This window comes from Callospermophilus lateralis, chromosome 16 (assembly GCF_048772815.1).
Source record: "Callospermophilus lateralis isolate mCalLat2 chromosome 16, mCalLat2.hap1, whole genome shotgun sequence".
Classification (NCBI taxonomy): Eukaryota; Metazoa; Chordata; class Mammalia; order Rodentia; family Sciuridae; genus Callospermophilus; species Callospermophilus lateralis.
In genome coordinates this window covers 84,225,699-84,232,259 of record NC_135320.1, presented here as the reverse complement: position 1 = coordinate 84,232,259, position 6,561 = coordinate 84,225,699, and positions in this window count along the sequence as shown.

Here is a 6,561-nt window from a genome sequence, read left to right as displayed (position 1 = left end):
TTTCTTGTGTATATTGGCCATTTCGTAACTGATAAGATGTCTATTCACAACTTTAGCCCATTTTTATTTGGCCTATCTTATTACTGAGTTGTGTTTTTTATTTTTGTAAATCATGGATGCCAGTTTCTTCTTGGAAAAAAAATTTTTAAAAATTGTGAATATTTCCTCCCCATCCATTGTTTGTGTTTTTATTTTCTTAAGAATTCCATTTAAAGTTAAATAGTTTGAATTTTAATGACATCCAAATTATAATATTTTTCCTTTTATAAATCATGCTTTTACCTGGGCACAGTGGTGCATACCTATAATCCCAGCAGCTCAGGAGGCTGAGGCAGGAGCACCCAAAATTCAAAGCCAGCCTTAGCAACTTAGAGCAAAGCTCTAAGCAACTCAGTGAGACCCTGTCTATGAAAAAAATACAAAAAAAAGGGGGGGGGGGCTGGGATGTGGCTCATAGTTAAGTGCCCTGAGTTCAGTTCTCAGTAACCCCCCTACAAAAAAAATGAAAAAGCCCCCAAACTGTTGTGGATGTAAATCAAGTCAAGATGGCGCCTGGCACTTTGCCAGGAGGAGTGGTTTGTGAAGCAACGCCAGCGAGCCATTAAGATGATGAGGATTCCTTATTGGCTGACTGCTGTATCTAGATGATGTTAATTAAGTTAAGCTGTGTGTACTTAGTTAAGTATATATACCTCTGCTGTCTGGCAGAGAAGCGGCTCTTCCTATCTCGGGTGCCCGCTACTTTGAGTTCTCGCTCAGTTCCTGCTGAGTTCACTTGCAATAAAGCAGTTCCCATTTCAACCTTCAAGTTGCTTGTCACCTCTCGGTTATTTTGCCCAGCCGGACTGCGGCACTAAACCAAAAAACACCATGCTTTTTGGTGTTGTAACTAAGGACACTTAAAGTCTCAAAGACTTGCTTTGCTCCTGTGCTCTATTTTAAAGTTGATTACCTTAAAGTCTATGACCATTTTGAGTGAATATTTGTGTATTAGTGTGAGGTGAAGGTCCACGTTCATTTTAATCAACTAGATAATTATTCCAGCACCAGTTTTGAACAGGGTATTTTTTCCCTGCAAATTTCCTTGGCACCTTTTTCAAACGTGACCAACTGTCACACAAGGATTCGTTTCTGGACTCCCGTCTTCCACTGCTGTGTCCTCCTGGGACCTCGAAGTCTTGCCGACTGGCTTTGCAGAACTGGAAGTGGGAGGGGAGGTTCTCCGATGCCCTTCTTTTTGGAGATTGTATGAGCTCGCCTGTGGGTTTTGCTGAGCTTCTTCTGTACTTGATGAGCTGCTTCTCCCTTTCTCCAGGTTCTCTCTTGGGTCAGTTTTGCTTGGATGTGTCAACATGGGGTCTCCTTGGGTCTGTCTTGTTGGAATCCGCTGAGCTTCTTGGATGTGTGGGTAAATGTTTCTCATCAAGTTTTCGATGCTTTTGGTCCTTGATTCAGGCATCCCTCTTGCCCGCTCTGTCTTCCCCTGGAACTCCATGGGTGCTTCTGGAGGCTGGTTTGGTGGGATCTCTGAGGCTCTCCCATTTCCCTTTGTTCTCTTTTCTGTCTGCTTTTCAGACTAATTTCTAGTTGCCTCTAATTGCTTTCAGCAAATTCCCCTTGGTAAAAGTCTGCTCCTACAGAGTGAAGTCTGAGTTGGTTCAGTTAAAGATGAGCCTGTGAATGTCCACCCAGGTCAGACAACCAGGATTTTCTGAGATCTGTGATCTAGGAAGCTACACACCATTCGGTTCCTTTGCTGGTTGCAAACTGCTGGTGGCCCCTGTGATTGTGCGGCCCTTTATTTCTAGGCTCCAGCAGAGCTCAACAGGGGACGTAGGGAAAGGGCCAGTGACTATGGCCAAAGCTCTTGCCCTGAGATGCAGTCATTTTTCTTCAACAAGTATTTCTCAGATTTCTTTGATTGATTGATTGATTGATTGATTGCCAATGGTTCTGTAGCTTTTTGGAGAAATCTCTTTTTGGAAGCGCTTACTTGGTAATTCCCACTGCTATCCATTGATAGACTTTTGATTATTATTGTAATGAATCAAAAGATAAATTTGGGAACAATTTGCATCTTGACAACACTGAGTCTTCTAATCCATGAATGTTCTCTGTTTAAATCTTTAATGTATCTTGGACATGCTCTGTACGAGTCTAGTGGAGGTCTAGCACGTCTTTAGCTAAACATGTATCTAAATATTTAGTGTTGTAATGCCTTTAGAAATGGGCTTTTTAGTTCACTTTTAATATTCTTTGTACACAATATTTAAAAAATGCATATTTTCCTCATTTCCATCAACTTTCTAAATTCTCTGAATTTCAGAAATTTATTTATATGTATTTTGGATTTTTAAAATATATGATAATGTAATATTATAAAACTTCAGTTCAGCATTTACTACTTTACTTCTTTTTTTTTTTTTGTCGTACTGACTTGGAACTTGAGTATAAAGTTGAATAAAAATAATTAAAATGGAATTCCTTGTCACATTATTGATCTTAGGGAAATCACTTTCAATATTTCCCCAGTGAATGCTGCTGGTCTTTTAAATACAGCCTGAATCAGATTAGGAAAGTTTATTTTATTCCCAATTAGCTAGGTTTGTTCTCTCTCTCAATAACAGAGTGGCATTAAATGTTACCAAATGTTTTTCCTGTAAATATCAAGATGCTAGTAAGACACTTTGTCTTTATTTTATTATTGTGGGGAAATACATTAATTGATTTTTAAAAGTTGAATTTTTAGAATAAATATACCTTGTTTTTGATTTATATTATTTTTATGTAGTATTGATTTATTTGCTTAGTATTTATTTAGCATTTTGTGTGTATGCTAATATGCACTCAGTTTGAATATTCTCCAAAAACTCATACTTAAGAAAGTTCTTAATTCCAAAATGTCATGCTTCCCACATCTATAAAAATTAGTTTTTTTTTTTTTTTCCTTAACTGTCTTGAAAGGATCTGGTAAGGCTCTGGGCTTATGAGAAGATTTGGTGTGTGTTTTTTTCTACTTTTTTCTCTGAAAGGTACATATAAAACTGCTATAATATCTTTATTATATATTTAGAAAAATTCATCAGTAGCTATTTAGACCTCAAAATTTGTGTCTATGGCAAGATTTTCATATATAAAAAATTCAGACTTTCTATGTCATTTCTGCCAATTTTATAAGTGTTTTTGGCTCTCCAGAAATATGTACCAAAATAAACTGTCCATTTCACCTAAGATTTTAAACTGATTTTTATCAGTAATGTTCTATTATATTTTTGTGTTATAAAATGTGCGGTGATGCCCCTTTAAAATTCCTGGTGCCTATTATTTTCACCTTTTGATTGATAATTAAAATTTCTATTTTCCAAATTCAAGAGAAGAGACTGACTAATTTGGTGTTAATCCCAAGTCATGACCAAGTAACTTCAAAATCATTTTAAACTTGCCAATAGATGAATGAATAGGGAAACTGTGGTAGATTTACACAATGTAATATTACTCAGCATTAAAAGAGAATAAAATTATGGCATTTGCAGGTGGATGTATGGAGTTGGAGAATATCATGGTAAGCAAAGTAAGTCAATCCCAAAAAGCCAAAGGCTAAATGTTCTCTCTGAAAAGTGGAGGGTGATCCATAATGGGGTGGGGGGTGGTCATGGGAAGAATGGAGGAACTTTAGATTGGGAAGAGGGGACGGAGGGGAGAAGAGGGGGCATGGGGGCAGGAAAGATGGTGGAATGAGACAGACATCCTTACCCTAGGTACATGTATGTTTGCAGGAATGGTGTGACTACATCATGTACAACTAGAGAAATAGTTGTGCTCCTCCATTTGTGTACAATAAAATGAAATATGTTCTGCTGTCATGTATAACTAATTAGAAAAAAAAGAGAGAGAGAGAAAAAAAAGCTTGCCCAATCAGTGACCCTTCAGCACATGGTGTCCTGGTATATCTTGTCTCTAGACCCCTCCCCACCTCCGTCCTCTGCTTCCTGGCTGCCAGGATGTGAGCAGATCTGCTCTGTCACATGCTTCCCGCCATGATGTTCTTCCTCTCTACAGGCCCAGACACAATGGAGCCTACCAACCTGATCCTCTGAAGCTGTGAGCTAAACTTAAGTTTTCTCCTTTCAGGTTGCTTTCTCAGTTATTTTGTCATAGCAACACATAGCTAACTAACACATATATATTCCCCCAAGCTCTCAAGCTCTATAAAATCAGTTTCTTTTTTTTTTTTTTATTCAGAGAGACTGTGGTTTGTCGGTACATCTCTATGCTGCCTAGCAAGAAGCAAATTCGGCCTATTTGTCCAATATTGGGGTTGCGAGCCCCTTCACAGCCAGAGGCACTCTGATGCTGGTTTGGAGACGGACCGTCCTATGATCAGGCACACTCACTGAGCCCCTTGCTTCACCCGCGGGTCATCCTCATCCTCTGTGAACAAGACATTCTTAACCGTGGCCTCAGTTCTGACCGGTTTTAGGGAGAATTCAGAATTCAGTAGCCACTGTGGGAAATGTTCAGCTTTAAAAACACTAGATTGAAGGTGACTCTAAGAAAGGACGCCATCCACTCCACAGCTTCCTCTGGGTGATCTTCTGAAGTCTCAAAGTGAAATAACCGACTCTCAAATATAAGGGTAGTAAAGGCCCAAAGCCTCACCATCTGCTGGGAACTTCCTGAAGCCGCCTCTCTCCTCCCAGCAGCTTCGTGACCACCACCCACTTCTCCCCTTTTTTGGTTTTCTCTTTTTTCCTCCTGCCTCACCAACACACTACCCTCCTCAGGGTATCCCCCCAGCCCACCCCCTCGTAAAGACAAAGCACCTAATGCAGTGCGTCCTTTGGATGGGTGAATACAAAGCCCTGAGGATGAGTGAGATTTCCTAAATCTCAGGAAAACAGAGTCTACGGCAGGCTAGATTTGTCTGGTACTCACTGCCGCAGGCTTTGAGGTCTGATGCAATGACCCGACTTCCTTCTTAGACCTTAGCAAGGGGAAAAATGCTTCAAAGCCACAGGAAGGGACTGGAATTCTCTGCTTACACATGATTAACGGGGGGGGGGGGGGGGGGGGGGGGGGGAGGGGGGAGGCTTTAGAAGATGTAAAATACAGGAATGTTCTTTATTTTCCCTAAAATATAAAAACTGTTTGGACAAAAATCAATGTTGTAAGCAAATAAAGGCAAATCAAGAAAAACTTTAAAAATAGATTCTCTGACATTTTAAAATAATGTTCTGTGTTGATACAACTGTTTGGGTAAAGAAAGTGTTGTCTTTTCTTTCTGGAGAACTTTGTGTCTAGCCTTGGACATGAAGGAGATTTGGGGAAGAGAACTCAACACTTGGCTGCAGAAGGCGTGAGCCTCAACCCCTGCCACAGGCCACTCTGCTACTGCTCAGCAGATTCTGCCCTTGGCCCAGATGCCAGCCTGAGTGGAGTCTGGGTGAGACAGGGCATGTTTCAGTACCTGGAGGTGTGGGGATATGGCGGGTGCCCAGGGGAAGGCTACTGGGGGAGCTAGGGCTGGAGATTGGCAACCGGGAGTATTGTTCAGACTGTGTCCAATCATTTGCTTCTCTGCTCTTGTTTGCATGCAAGAAATGAAGGCCAGTCAACCCAAACCCAGCTCTGTCTGCAAAGCTGTAGATGTCTGAGGTGGGGCAAGAAAGAATGAGATGAATGAGAGGAAGGAGAGAGAGAGAGAGAGAGAGAGACAGAGAGAGAGAGAGAGAGAGAGAGAGAGAGAGAGAGAGAGAGAGGGAGAGGAAGAGAGAAAGAAGAAGAAGGAGGAGGAGGAGGAGGAGGAGGAGAGAAAGAAGCAGAAGTAGAAGCAGGTGTTTGTCAATTTTCTGTTGCTGTGACAAAATAACTGAGAAAGTCAACTTAAAGGAGGAAAAAGTTATTCTGGTGCACAAGTTCAGAAGTTTTAGTCCATGGCCACTTTGCTATATTGCTTTGGGCTTTTGGTGAGGCAAAACATCATTATGGGGACCAGGTGATAAAGCAGAGCCACTGACCTCACCCCAGAAATGATGAGAGAGAGGTGGGGAGGGAGTGAGCTTGTCAAGTTCCCAAGGACATGGGCCCAAGGACCCATTACTTTCAGCTAAGTTCCACCTCCTACAATTTCCATACCTCCCAATAGTCAATTCAGCTAGGAGCCCATCAAATGGATTAATCCGATGATGAGGTTAGAGCCCTCATGGTCCAATCACTTCCCCAAAGCACCACCTCTGAATGATATGCCTTGGGGACCAAGCCTTCAACACAGGGGCCTTTGAGGATGTACCAGATCCAGATCATAACAAAGCAGGAGGAGGAGGAGGAGGAGGGTGAGGAGGAGGAGGAGGAGGAGGAGGAGGAGGGTGAGGAGGAGGAGGAGGAGGAGGAGGAGGAGGGCGAGGAGGGCGAGGAGGAGGAGAAGGAGGAGGAGGAGGAGGAGGAGGAGGAGGGTGAGGAGGAGGAGGAGGAGGAGGAGGGTGAGGAGGAGGAGGAGGAGGAGGAGGAGGGCGAGGAGGGCGAGGAGGAGGAGAAGGAGGAGGAGGAGGAGGAGGGTGAGGA